Source organism: Mus caroli, chromosome 11 (genome assembly GCF_900094665.2).
Source record: "Mus caroli chromosome 11, CAROLI_EIJ_v1.1, whole genome shotgun sequence".
Lineage (NCBI taxonomy): Eukaryota > Metazoa > Chordata > Mammalia > Rodentia > Muridae > Mus > Mus caroli.
The window spans coordinates 73,025,512-73,040,691 of record NC_034580.1 but is presented as its reverse complement, the minus strand read 5'-3'; the positions used below and the strand labels follow the sequence as shown (position 1 = coordinate 73,040,691).

The 15,180-nt window shown below is 43.9% G+C and overlaps 1 protein-coding gene across 2 annotated transcripts in view; it reads right to left on the bottom strand.

Annotated features, from left to right (window-relative positions):
* Positions 1-14,103, bottom strand: part of Fam222b (family with sequence similarity 222 member B) — a 63,501-nt gene extending 49,398 nt beyond the window's left edge. The window contains exon 1 of one of the 2 annotated variants that reach the window (XM_021177364.1): positions 13,972-14,103. The gene's annotated coding sequence lies outside the window, so the exon portion shown is untranslated. The remainder of the gene's footprint in view (positions 1-13,971) is intronic. The other variant, XM_021177366.2, reaches the window with a different exon arrangement.
* Positions 14,104-15,180: the final 1,077 nt, after the last annotated feature.

The window sequence follows — 15,180 nt, the reverse complement described above, 5'->3', positions numbered from 1 at the left end:
AGAGAAACCCTGTCTCGAAAAACCAAACCAAACAAACAAACAAACAAAAACAACACACAGACTCTGTCTACATCTCTACAGCTTTTCTACCATCACTCCTTGTTGCAAGATATTTAATCATACAAGAACCCCAAGATTGTGCTAATTACTGAAAAAAAATATTTCTAGTTGTGGTGTGGCACTGCCTTAGTACACATCTTTAATTCCAAACAATGAAGGTAAAGTTAGTTTATAGAAGGAAGGACCCATGTTTGAAAGTGATTATCTTAATTGAGTGGAAGACAAAATGATGAATCAGAGAAAGATCTGACAGAATAGGATCTGCCCAACTCTCAGGAGGAAAGGGAGGGAAGGGAAGCTACTTGAGAAGGAGGAGTGCAGAAAGAGAGGAAGGCAGTTTTACCAGGCCAGTCTTACAGAGAAACAGGCTGCAGAAGGAGCAAGTTAGATAGCTATAGATGAAAAGAGAAAGAACCAGAGACTGATTGCCAGAGTTAGTTTGAGGCCAAGCAGAGTAATTCAAAAGAAACTGAGAGAAGCCTGATTAAATCAGTCAGTTTGGAGAGGAGTGTTAGCCAGAACAGCTGAGATGAACCCGCCAGCAAGAGTTCAAAAAGAGCTAGAAAGGGTGAGTTTATTCAGCAGTAAGTCTGAGGCTGAAAACATTCTAGGCCTAAGATTGTACAGAGGCTAGAAGCTTCCAGGATCAGGCCTAGGTTAGCCCGCTGAGGCAATTAGTCTCCAAGATGACAATTACATCAGGTAAATAAAAGTTACTGTTACAACTCCATCCACCTTACCATCAATTCAACTCTCATCTGAATTAGTATAGGAGGTGTGTAAGTTCTAGCCACTAGTCTTGAGCTCCTCTACAATTTATTTTCATACATCAACAACAATATTCTTTCTAATCACGAGTCAGTTCACATCATTCTCCTACCTCCAATGAAACATATGCCCTAGGTTATTTCTCCACTGCTGTGATAAGACACCACTGCCAAGGCGACTTAGAAAGAAAGGTTTTTTGGAGCTTATGGTTTCAGAGTGTGAGTCTGTTGACCATCGTGGAGGGGAGCCTGGCAGCAGGCAGGCAGGGTGCTGGTGTAGTAGTGGGTCCACAAGCACAAGCTAGAGGCTCGGGGGGGCGGGGGGGGATGGGTGGGTGGTGATGCTGAACTGGGAAATGGGGTGGGTTTGAAACCTCAAAGTCCACCCTTAGTGATTCCTGTACATTGCCATGTGACTGCACTGTTACTAGTTATAACAGTTTTTCATTTTGTTCTCACTAATTTTCTGGGAAAATAAATACATGACTTCAAAATCCTCTAAAAGAATGTCTTTCTGCGCTGGGCGTGGTGGCACATGCCTTTAATCCCAGCACGAGGGAGGCAGAGGCTGGTGGATTTCTGAGTTCAAGGCCAGCCAAGGCTATGCAGAGAAACCCTGTCTCGAAAAAACCAAAAACCAAAAAAAAAAAAAGAATGCCTTTCTGTTTGAGAGTCTGCCCCCACTTCCACCCTCTTGCCCTCTTTCCTTTTTGAGATAGGATGGCAAATTGCCCAGGCTACCTTCAAAGTGTGAACCACTGAGACTGGCCTTGAATCCATTGTGTCTTCACCTCTCCAGTGTGAAGATTATAGACAAGCACCACTATGCCGGGCTAAATGTCTGATCATTTGTGGCAGTGATGGTTTTCTAAGCCTTCCTTCCCATAGAATATCAAAGTGAAAAACTGGAAAGACAACTCAAATTGAAAGCCCATGCTACTCATGCAAGGACCCAGGTTCAGTTCCCACCACCCTCACAACTGTCTGTAGTTCCAGTCTCAAGGGATATAATGTGCTCTCTTGGCCTCCTCGGTCACCCACATAAAGGTGGTGAATGTGTGCACACTCAGGTGCACACGTAAAATAAAAAAATTAATCTTGGGCCAGACTTGGTGCAAGCCTTTAGTTCCAGTACTCGGAGGCAGAGACAGGGAAGGTCTTCCCTGTTCAGGCCACCCAGGACTATACAAAGAGACCCTGTCTCAAAATGAATCAATCAGCTTACAGAAGCAGATTGATAACCAAACTGAAGAATGAAAAGTGCCATCTGGGGGGCTGGAGAGATGACTCAGCAGTTAAGAGCACCAGCTGCTCTTCCAGGGAACCCAAGTTCAATTCCCAGCACCCACATGGTGGCTCACAACCATCTGTAACTCCAGTCCCAGGGGATGTGAGACTCTCACAGGCTATTCTGGCAAACATACATGCAGGCAAAACGTATCTGTAGAAAAACACTGCCGGGCGTGGTGGCGCACGCCTTTAATCCCAGCACTCGGGAGGCAGAGGCAGGAGGATTTCTGAGTTCGAGGCCAGCCTGGTCTACAGAGTGAGTTCCAGGACAGCCAGGGCTATACAGAGAAACCCTGTCTCGAAAAAAAAAAAAAAAAAACCAAGGGGCTGGTGAGATGGCTCAGTGGGTAAGAGCACCCGACTGCTCTTCTGAAGGTCCAGAGTTCTAATCCCAGCAACCACATGGTGGCTCACAACCATCCGTAACGAGATCTGGTGCCCTCTTCTGGAGTGTCTGAAGACAGCTACAGTGTATTTACATATAATAAATAAATAAATCTTTAAAAAAAAACAAAACAAAACACTATTTTAAAAAGAAAATGCCATTTGTGTTTGACAGTAAGGTCACTGAGCAAAGCAACTGATGTATGGCAGCAGGGACAAAATGAAATTAAACTGAGATAAAAATATGCTGTGGAAAAGTAAAGAGACATGATCCAGAAAACACTGACAAACAGAAATTTTGAATTGCCTCACAGGAGGAAACAGCACATAGAAGCAGCTAGATACCAATTTTGGGGGATAGAGGGAAGGCTGGGTTGTTAAGCACTTTTGAACCTAACCCAGCTACCTCAAAGAATAAAAAAATAAAGCCAGGCAGTGGTGGTGCACACCTTTACTCCCAGCACCTGAGAGGCAGAGACAGGCAGATTTCTGAGGCCAGCCTGGTCTACAGAGTGAGTTCCAGGATAGCCAGGGCTACACAGAGAAACCCTGTCTCATAAAAACAAAAAATAAATTTAAAAAAATTTAAAAATCACAGCCAATTTCTTCATGTCTTCCCAAATCTAAAAACACACACACACACACACACACACCTGGAAGATAAAATATACATCTAGGAACACTTAAGAATGTTTTAGCTAGGGCTGGTGAGATGGCTCAGTGGGTAAGAGCATCCGACTGCTCTTCTGAAGGTCCGAAGTTCAAATCCCAGCAACCACATGGTGGCTCACAACCATCTGTAATGAGATCTGACTCCCTCTTCTGGAGTGTCTGAAGACAACTACAGTGTACTTACATATAATAAAAATAAATAAATCTTAAAAAAAAAAAAAGAATGTTTTAGCTAGGCCTAGTAGCGCAAGCCTGTAATTGTAAACATGAGTACGCTGATGCAGGAGGACCACAAGTAAAGGGCTTAGGCTGTAGCTCTGTTGTTGAGTGCTTCTCTAGCTTTCAGGAAGCCCTTGGATCCATCCACAGCACCACAGAAATCGGATGTGTCGGGCAAGCCTACAACCCTGGTCCTTAGGAGAGAGAAGAAAGAGCCAGGAAGTTCCTGATCAGCCTCAGCTACAGAGTGAACCAAGCTACACCTGAGACCCTGGCTCAAAAACAAAAGAAAACACAATGACTTTAAACATCTGATCTTCAGTCTCCAAGGCATGCTTAGAAGGAGAAACACCTTGAACAAGATTCATATATTAATCAGCAATTAACTTGATAAATGTCACTGCTGGAACGTTTTCATGTACTCAGCAGAAAACATGTTTTTAAATGACACGGTGTCCTAGGACAGACAGGAAGAGGAGACTGGAATAAAGGAAGCTAATTGAATCACGTTTGGCAGAACCCTGTGATCTCAGCACTTTGAAGGTGACAGGAAGATTAGGAGTTCAAAGTCATCCTTAGCAATTAGATCAAGACCAGTCTGGATTACAGGAGACTCTGACTCAAACAAACAAACAAACAAACAAATCAATGAATAAGTCAATCTAACAAGCAGAAAAGAACGGCCAACATTTTTGTTTCTATGTTTTGTTTTGTTTTTTTTGTTTTTGTTTTTGTTTCTCTAGCTTTTCAGGACAGGGTTTCACTATGTAGCCCTGGCTATTGTGGAACTCACTATGGAGACCAGGCTGGTCTTGAACCCAGAGATCCTCCTGTCTCTGCCTCCCAAGTACTGGAACTGAAGGCACATGTGGCAGCAGCACTGACCTATTTCACTGCAATCTGAAACAAGGTGTTACTATGTATGGCCTTAAACTCCTGATCCTGCCCCAGCTTCCAAGTGATGGCATTACCAGTATCTATCCCATTTGACTTTAGTAAAGTATACTTTAAAAATATAAAAAAAACAAAAACAAAAAAACAAAAAACAAAATAACAAAAAAACAAAACAAAAACAGGTGGATTTCTGAGTTCGAGGCCAGCCTGGTCTACAGAGTGAGTTCCAGGACAGCCAGGGCTACACAGAAAAACCCTGTCTCAAAAAACAAAAAACAAAAAAAATTACTTTAAACCAGGCAATGGTGGCATGGAAGCACCCAGCACTTGGGAGGCAAAGGCAAGCAGATCTCTGAATTCAAGGCCAGCATGGTCTACAGAGTAATTTCCAATTTCAAGGACAGCCAGGGCTACAAAGAGACCCTGTCTCAAAAACAGGGAAAAAACAAACAAACAAGCTTTTTTTTAAAAGACTTATTTTATGTATATTATACACCATCACTGTCTTCAGACATACCAGAAGTCATCAGATCCCATTAAGGACGGTTGTGAACCACCATGTGGTTGCTGGGAACTGAACTCAGAACCTCTGAAAGAGCAGTCTTAACCACTAAGCCATCTCTCCAGTCCCCAGTTCTTCTCCACACACTCCATGTAGTGAATATACTAGTCTGCATGTAATTTACAATCAGTGGTGCCCCCGCTGCCAGTGTTTTCCTGGCTCCTTACCCTGGACATTACACATGCTTTCTTGCTGCCCTCAATGTAAGTTACAGGTTAACAAGTTTCCACAGTAATTCAAGGTCCCCAGTCATCACTCATCTCCTTTTTGTTGAAGATCTCATCATGTGTTCAAGGCTAGCCTGGAACTTCTCATCTTCCTACCTTACCTCTTAAGTGCTGAGACCCTAAGCACATGTCTCAATACCCAGGCTTGTCTGTCTTTCCTTTTTGTTCTGGGGTTTGAATCCAGGGCTTCCTTGCTTCTACATCACCCCAGACCCTTATCAGCACACTTGTGTTTTTTGGATTGGCTTGTTTATGTTCTTATTTTTTTGAGACAAGGTTTCACTATGTTGCCATGGTTGACCTGGAACTCACTATGTAAACCAGACTGTCCTCAAATTTAGAGACCCTTCTGCCTCTACTTTCAGAGTACTGGAATCAAAGGTATTCACCGCCACACCTGACAAAATGTAGTGTGTGTGTGTGTGTGTGTGTGTGTGTGTGTGTGTGTGTGTGTGTGTTTAAGGGCTGAAGAGATTATTCAACAGCTAAAAGCACTAGCTGTTCTTCCAGAAGATCCTGGTTTGGTTCCTAGCATGGTAGCTAATCTTTAGCTCCTGTTTCAGGAGATCCAACGCCCTCTTCTGGCCTCCTTGGGCACTACATAAATATGGATCACAGACAAACATGTTAACAAAATATTCACACAAGTAATAATAGTAAGTAATAATAACAAGTAAGTAATAGGGGCTGGAGAGACGGCTCAGGGGCTAAATACACTGTCTGGTCCTCTAGAGGTCCAGAGTTCAATTCCCAGCAACCACATGGTGGCTCACAACCATCTGTAATGGGATCTGATGACTTTTTCTGGTGTATCTGAAGACAACCACAGTGTACTCATATAAGTAAAATAAATAAATCTTAAAAAAAAAAAGTAATAGAAATTTAAAAGGACCTATAGACAGGCAGTAGTGGTGCACACCTTTAATCCCAGCACTTGGGAGGCGGAGGCTACATAGAGAAAATCTGTCTCAAAAATAACAAACAAACAAAAACAAGAGGAAAACAAAACCAAAAATGAAATCTGAAGAGCTATAAAAATGGCCCAGCACTTAAGAGCATATTGAGAAGCTGACAAGTACCTCCCTCTGGTGCCTGTGGACATCTAAGCATACATGGCACAGGAAGACGTATAACTAAAAATAAACAACTCTGGATAAAACATGGCTTCAAAGACTATCTCCCCCTCACCCCTCAAAAAAGTTGTTTGTTTTTGGTTGTTTTGTTTTTAAGCATGTCAGAAATGAGTTCAGGGCGAGCTTGGGTTACCTAGGAGGGCCTTGTTTCAACCATCAATCATCATTTAGGAAAAAAGAAGAAGCGGGACTGGGATACAGCTCAGCTGATAAAAATGCTTGCCAACGGCAGAAAGCCCTGGTAGCCTAAGACAACTTTGAACTTCTCATCCTCCAGCCTGCAATATGTGAATCACCACGGTTGGTTTATATGGCGCTTGAAAATGAAACCACGGTTTCTTGCAAGGGGGACAAGCACAAACCATCATTTTATAATAAGCTATCAAAACCTACTTTTTACTTTCTTGTATTAATTGTATCTTTAAGGGTTGGAGATCAAGTTCAATTGTTAGAGTTGTTATCCAGCAGGCTCTGGCCCTTTAGTTCAGTTCTCAGCACCCAGTAACACTGTGTTTGTTGGGGCTGGAGAGATGGCTCAACGGCTAAGACTGCTCTTCCAGAGGTCCTGAGTTCAATTCCCAGCAACCACATGGTGGCTCACAACCACCTGTAATGAGATCTGATGCCCTCTTCTGTTGTGTCTGAAGAAAGTGACAGTGTACTCACATACATAAAACAAATCTTAAAAAACAAAAAGAAAACTGGGTTTGTTGGTGTATACCTGTAATCCCAGCCCTTGGTTAAATGGAGACAAGAGGATCAAAAGTCTCAGGGCATTCAAGACTATACCAAGTTTAATGACAGCCTGGGATACACAAGGCTCTGTGTGGTGGATGGCAGGCAGTATGGTATGGTTCAATGAGTACAAATACTTGCTGCACCAGCCTGATGTCCTAAAATTCAATCCCCGAGACCCAATGGAGAGAACTGACCTTTACACACGTGCTATGGCACACGTGTGCACACAAACATATCCACATATGCGACTGGAGGGATGCCACAGTGGTTACAGAAAGCGCTCTTCCTCGGCTCAATTCCCAGCACGTACATTTTGGTTCACGACTGTCTGTCACTTCAGTTTCAGGGAATCTGATGTCAGGGACCAGGGGTGTTTGTAGTGCAGACATGGACGTAAAGCATGCATATATATAAAATAAGTTCTTAGGAAAATCTAAAAATATATACAAATACCCACATACACACGAAACAAATAAACTGTTAAAAGGGGGAGGGTAGTAATTTTCCTTTTGCTGTGCACTCCTTTCACCTTACATCACAGCTGACTGGAGCACAAACCAACCTTTCAGGCAGTGAAGAGCCAGAAATAGATATTAAACACTTCTCTAAGAAAACATTCACTTCTCGCTGAAAGTACAGTGACTTCACACTCGTCAACCCTCTGGTCAGCTGGAGAGCCCCTGCCCTGCCCTGCCCTGCCCCTGCGCCCCCCCCCCCCNCTGCTTCTCACACTTACTCTCACGTCAGAATTTATTATACTAGACTCATCTTCCAAATGTTCCTCCGTGAGTTTAAGAGTTTAACATTGTTCAGCACACATCTCTTCTGAAAGCCTTCCACGCTTCCTGGCCTGCTCCGTTGCATTACTCAATGTTACTCTGCCAGAGTCTTAGCTCATTTCCTCCCTCTCTTGTCCTGTCATGGTGGTTGGTGCACATCAATACTGCCTCTTGCTTTCCATCCTCAAACCTTTCCTTCTCCTTGGTCGGCACTTTACAGGAGAGTACGCGCACAGACGCGCTCCCACCACAGATGAAGAAGTGCTGAGTTCCCCAGAGTTAGGAACAAAGTAATGCTCAAGCAAGCCTCAGCCCCTCCGTAACCACGTGACCTTCCCCGAGAGGTAATAAGTATTTCATTTTCAGCACTGACTCTACTTTGGAATGCTTGCTTACCTTGTCCCACGTTGAGGGCTTGTCTTGCAGGTTCACCGTAGGATGTCTACTGCCAGGGCTTCTGCTCAGCCCTTGCATTAGTTCTCCCAGTGAATCATTTACTCCACTTCAACAATCCTCCGGCAGTCAGTGTTTCCCCTCACATTTCAACTCTGAAAGCAGGAGCTATCTCACGACTGCTGCATGCTGATCTGAGAAGCAGCGCCCTCTCTCAGTGGTGGACAACTGTGACCTGGGCTGTGGGTGCGGTTCTGTGGCACAGCACAGAATTTGAGATTAATATGTGAAAAGCCCTGAGGTCAGGGTTCAGCACCACACAAAGAGTGACCTGAGGACCTTCCTAGCATTCGGGAGGCAGAAGCAAGCTTAGTCTACAAGGGGAGTTTCAAACCAGTTGGGATTACATACTAAAACCCTATCTCAAAAAAAAAAAAAAAAAAAAAAAAGGTGACCATTGTCCTTTAAGTACTCTTGACTACTCATGTGCTCGACTGCCAATGTATCCCTCTATAATCTATACCTTGTGGGGGCTGGTGGGGAGATAGCCTGTGTAGCCCTGACTGTCCTGGAACTCACTCTGTAGACCAGACTAGCCTCAATCTCACAGAGACCACTGCCTCTGCCTCCCAGATGCTGGGATTAATTAAAGGTTTGACACCCTGCCTAGCCACTATTGCTTTTTGTAAAAATAAGTTTTACAACCCTGACACCACAAAATTGATTATATGATATTATATTCTATTATAAATTCTTCAACAACTGTTTCCATGCATAGGTGTTTTGGCTGCGCGTATGTCTGTGCACCATATGCATGCCTGATGCCTGTGGAGACCAGAAGAAGGCACCGGATCTGCTGGAACTGGAGTTACTGACAGTTGTGAGCCATCATATGGGTGCTGAAAACTGAACCCAGGTCCTCTAAATAGAAGACAGTGCTCTTAAGCATCTCTCCAGCCCTTGTTTTGTTGAGAGAGGTTCGTAATATCTAGTCCAAGTAGGCTTCAAACTCAAGACACTCCTGCTTCAGAACCAGTGCTGGAATTACAGGTGAGCAACACCATTCTTTCTTTTAAAGATTTGGGTTTTTATGTGTATATATATGTCATGTATGTGATTGCTGAAGGAGACCAGAAGAGGGTGTCAGATCCCTTAGAGCTAGAGTCAGTCAGTTGTGAGTCACCTCCTGTGGATACTGGGAACCAAACTTGGGTCCTTTGGTAGTCTTTTTTTTTTTTTTTTTTTTGGAGACAGGGTTTTTCTGTGTAGCCCTGGCTGTCCTAGAACTCACTCTGTAGACCAGGCTGGCCTTGAACTCAGAGATTTACTTACCTTTGCCTCCTGAGTGCTGGGATTAAAGTTGTTTGCCATCACCACCCAGCTCTTTGGTGCTCTAAACAACTGAGCCGCCTTTCAGGGCAGATCTTTGAGTTTGAGGCCAGCCTGAGCTACAGAGCAAGTTCCAGGACAGCCAGGGCTACAGAGATATCCTATCTTATAGAACAAAGAACAAACAAAAATAAAACAACAACAACCTGCAGAGCTCTGAACCCACTGTTAGTTATGATTCACAATTGTTTATCATTTTCATTTACCAGACATTAATGAGCAATTACTGTGCCAACTGTATGAACACCAGAAGCAGACTCTGCCATTCGGGACACGCTTCTGTACCACTGGTCCATCTTTAATGCTTTTTTTCCCCTTTCTCTCATTCTAGCTCTATAATCCAGACTGACCTGGATCTCTCACTATGTAGTCCAGGCTGTTTTCAAACTCAGTTATCCTCCTGCCTCAACCTCCAGAGTGTGAGGATTTTAGATGTAAATTACTGTACCCCATGCCTCATTCCCACCCCCTCATCCCACCCCACCCCACCCTTTTTTTTTTTTTTTTTTTTTTTTTCGATAGAACTTCCAGCTTCCTATGTAGCTGTGCCTTGAACTTCTGACTCTCCTGTCTCCATCTCCCATGTACTGACATTTCAGGCACATACACCCAAGCCCAGCACTCTCAGTGTTGGAGATGGAACCCAGGCTTCATGCATGCAAGCATTCTACCAACTCAAGTACATTACCATCCTAACTTATCATTCTACTTTGTATTTATTGTTGTTGCTATTTTTGTTTTATTGCAGTCTTCCTCCAGAACTAAAGCTCCAACCTGGGGCTTCCGTATGCAAAAAAAAAGTGTATACTCTACCACTGACCTAAACCTCCAACCCCTGGTTTGGTTTTTCTTTTTAACATCTTCCCACATTGTTCCCGTTTAAAGTTAACAGCAGTATTTCAGAAAACAAAACCAAAAAGAAATCATTTCTGCCTCACTTCCATTATTAGCTACTTGCTGTAAACTATCACAGGAGAGTTTTCTTTCCGTTTATTGTGCCCTTTTGTGTTGGGGAGGGAGGCCTCCAGCTGGAGGTTAGTGTGAAGGTCAGAGGACAACTTCCAGAAGGATCTCTCCTTCTACCATGCAGATTCCCAAGATCAAACCTAGAGGGTTGGGCTTGGTGGCCAGAGCCTTACCTGATAAGCCATCTCCCAGTTGTGAAATGGCTTACAAGATCAAAAGATCAAAAGGACTCTCAGGAAACAAAGGCTGTTTTGCAGCAGTTATTTTCCTGATTATAAACACCTTAATCTTGTTTGTAAGTTTCCCCTGAGGCACATGATGCTTTTTTTTTTTTGAAGAAAAAAAAATACATTATCAGAATACAAAATAAATTGCTAAACCATACTCCCTTGCAGTGTCATGACCTGACCAGGTCATACATCTTCCATGGGGGAAAATTCATTATCAACATTAAAAACAGATGTCAAATTATTAAAAATAAGACGGCTAGGCAAGTTTGAACATTTTCTACCTCTATAGAAAGACCTATAATAGCAAGGAATGCCTTCATTAACGGTGCTGGAGATAGAGTCCAAAGACCCATGTGTGCTAACCAAGTAAGTGAGTTTGCTAAGCTAAGTAAGCGCTCTACACTGAACTGCAATCCCATCCCACTCCTCCCTCACTACCCCCCTCATTCCTTTTTTCTGTCCTTTATTTACTTTATGTATATGGTGCTCTGTTACCTCCATGCCAGAAGAGATCATCAGAAATTATTGCCAGTCAGTGGTGGTGCATGCCATTAATCCCAGCACTTGAGAGGCAGAGGAAGGTGGATTTCTGAGTTCCAGGCCAGCCTGGACTACAAAGTGAGTTCCAGGACAGCCAGGGCTACACAGAAAAACCCTGTCTCGAAAATCAAAAAAAAAAAAAAAAAAAAAAAAAAAATGACGTTCTAGCAGATAGGTAAGTTAAAGACAGCAAGGGCTCACTTCCCCCATGCCTCTAAAACAATTCATTCCTCTTATCTATGGATCTCCGGGGATCTAGTACAGCCACTCCCCACCTTCATTCAGCTAAAAGAAATCACTCCCCAATTTTCAAAAGGACTCACTGTTTCAAGCTCTCGTTCCTCAGAGCCAGCAGGGCTAAAGTATCTGCCTTTCTGTGCACTTGAAAGGCATCTGCACTTATCTTTAGAAAGCTGTGTCTAGAAAAGCACTTTCCCTCCGTGGCAGCGCACAGTTTAACTCTGTCCTTCACTTTATCCACCCTCAGCAACAAAGCCCCGGGAGCGCTCCTCCAGCCTCTCACAGAACCAGCCATCTCCCAGACCCTTACACAACTACCTACTTGTCCTTCTCACTTCACAGAAGAGATTTTTGGCAGGAGACTATAAACAACGAAGAAAAAGAGTTGAAAAGCTGTGGCTGTACACCACTCCAAAACAGAGAACGCCTGGGTTAACCAGACTCTTGCAAAGGAAGCTTTTAAAATTAAAAAGTATCAGAGGCTGGCAGGCAATCTTCTATTATTATCAATCCCCTTTGCTTTCTTTGCAGGGCATTAAATAAACTTGTTCTTTTTCCTACAAAATAAAGAAGGCAGATCGGCTAGAGCTGGAGTTACCGATGATGGTGAACCGTCATGAAAGTGCTAAAAATGGAACCGAGGCCCTCTTTAAAAGCAGCAAGTGCTCTAAACCACTGAGCTATCGCTCTAGGCTCCAAATAAACAAATTTTTAAAAATATAAATAAGAGAAGTCAGGGTTCAGGACGGCCTACACAGAGAAACCCTGTCTTAAAAAAGAAGAAGGAGGAGGAGGAGGAGAAGAAGAGAAAGAAGCAGCAGCAGCAGCAGCAGCAGCAGCAGCAGCAGAAGAAGAAGAAGAAGAAGAAGAAGAAGAAGAAGAAGAAGAAGAAGAAGAAGAAGCAGAAGCAGAAGAAGAAGCAGAAGAAGAAGAAGAGGCAGCAGCAGCAGCAGCTGCAGACTGGGTAGGGAGGAGGTATGGGATGGGGAACCATCAGAGGATGGATCAGGAGGGGGATAAAATCTGGAGTGTAAAAAATGGACTAAATAATAATAATGATAATGATAATAATAAAAGCCTATTCTGGGCTTGATGATGGAAAACTGTAATCCCAGCTACTTTTAGGAGGCTGTGGCAGGGGTACTAAAATTCAAGGGCAGCCTAGGTAATGTAGTAGCACTGTCTCAATTAAAACAAAACAAAACAAAACAAAACAAAACAAAACAAAACAAAAGGGGCTGGTGATAGGGCACTTGCTTAGCACACTCAAAACCCAGGCTCAGGTTCCAGCATCAAGTAGAGGCTGGGGAGATAAATGGCTCAGTAATAAACTGCTTGGCACACAAGCATTAACAGACGACCCCTCCCGAATCTCAACCAGGTACGCCTATAACCCCAGCTACTGGGGAAACAGAGGCAAGACTGTTAATCCAAACTCAACTAGTGCTTGAATTCAAGACCAGCATAATCTAGTTAGTGAAACTCAGTCTCAAAATAAAAAGCAAAAGGAAGGCTGAGAACATAGCTCAGTGCTTCAGGCTGTATTTGCTTCCTCTTGGGTCAGAAGCTGCATACCATGTAAAAAGGCACAGGGGTAGGGTACTTTTCCTATTCGATCTGACAGAGAATTTGTCACACCACGGAAGAAAGTGCTATTTCTACAGATGATCTGCTGTACTTATGCAGGAAGCACATAATTTTTGTCTACTGAGGTTTTATAAATATGCTTTGTTTTGATGGAGAAATCAGTTACTCCACTAATAACCATAGAGTCTAAAATCCGATCGTATTGCTGGTACATACTAGCATCCGTATAGTACTTCCAATCTATAGGTTTCATAAGCTCTCTCAACCAATATACGAAGCTTACAAAAGCCCAGCATTTAATGCTGGATCTTCCAGAGAACCAGAAAGGTTAAGTGGGCCCTATCCAAGGTTATCGATCAGGTTTATCTGTGCTGGACTTGGTTCCAAACCTGGCTCCATGTCCTTAGCTCTTTAACCTAGATTCCTCCTGAATTTAAACAGAGCTTCCGACTCCCAAGCTTTATCCAGGGCACATCATAACTCCAGTGACCAGTCCTTCTCTGACTGGTTCAGAGTGGACTTCTTCAGCTCCAGCACGGCTTTTATTTTCCACCACCCTTCCCCCCAGCAACCATTCTCTGAAAGAAGCGGAAAGGGAGAGGCGACCCAAAGCTCCTGGGGGAAGGGATGATGACAAACCAGGCAGCGCGAGGCACTGGTCCTGCCGTGAGCGCCTTCACTCCACAAAACGCAACCCCTTCCCTCCGCCAAGCTGTCCAGCTCTGAGACTCATGACCTAATCATCCCATGCTCCAAATGCTCCCACCATCATCACCTCAAACTATCCCTCCCCCACGACCTCTGTCCCCGACAAGTAGAGGCCACCCCGCTAGTCAGGGTGTCCTTCCACCACTCCATATCTGCATTCCTTAGTGTCCACTACCCTTAAACCACCACTCACTGTCGGTGACTGGGCCCGGCCCTCATGGCTGCTCCGTTGTCGCCGGTCGCCGCCACTGCTGCTCCACGCCCCAGCCTCTCAATCACAGCCGCCGTCCGGACTGGCCGGGAGCTGCTTCTGCGCCTGCGCAGCCCGGATTGCCCGGGGCCCTCTCGGGCAGTCAGCGCCTGCGCACCTCGTTCCGGGGACGTCTTTATCATTGCCTGATGTCCTGCTTCTCTGGGTCTCAAGTGGGCATGGCCGCTCGCTGGCCTTGGATACTTAAGGTCTTAGGGAACGTGGCTTTTAGGCCTCTAGAATATCTTGCCTAAATTACTAAAGTCTTGAATTGAGATTTATCCCACCAGAATTCTGGATCCTGCCTGCACTTAAATACCAAATGTTTTAGGCATGGAGGAAATTGCAGACTCGTTCCTTACTGTACATCTCAGACTATGGAGTCAGATCTTTTTGCAAACCAATAAAGAAGACCTTTATCCCTGTGTAGTAGCACAATCTTGTACCCAACAGTACTTGAAATATTAATACAGACGATTATGAGCGACTGGACGGACATCGATCCTAGTAACCAAACTTCAGTCCTCTGCATCAGCAGCGAGTGCTCATAGTCGCTGAACATTTCTCCAGCCCCTATACAACTATATTTAATGGAACTCTGAAGTGTTTAGTAAACTAACACCCGGACGGAATGGAGCACTCCATGAATCTTTGCAGAGGCAGGAGGATTTCTGTGAGTCTGAGGCTCTCCTGATCTACAGATGAAGTTCTAGGTTATCCAGAGCTACATTTAAAAAAGAAATTGGGGTCTGGAGAGATGGCTCAGTGGTTAAGAGCACTGACTGCTCTTCCAGAGGTCCTGAGTTCAAATCCCAGCAACCACATAGTGGCTCACAACCATCTGTAGTGGGATCCAACACCCTCTTCTGGTGTGTCTGAAGACAGCTATAGTGTACTCATAAAATAAATAAATCAATCTTTAAAAAAAGAAAAAGAAAAAAGAAATTGGTGTTACTTCTTTCTGTCTTTTTTTTTTTTTTTCAGAGAAGTACCCAGGAACCCGAAGGGTTTTCATGAAATGCTTACAAAAGTATTATTATTATTGAGGTGATGATGACAACTTTGGCTAGATAAGACAGGATCTCACTAGTAGCCCAGACTGGTCTTGAATCCCATATGTAGTCCATGGTGGCCTTGAATTTGTGATCCTCC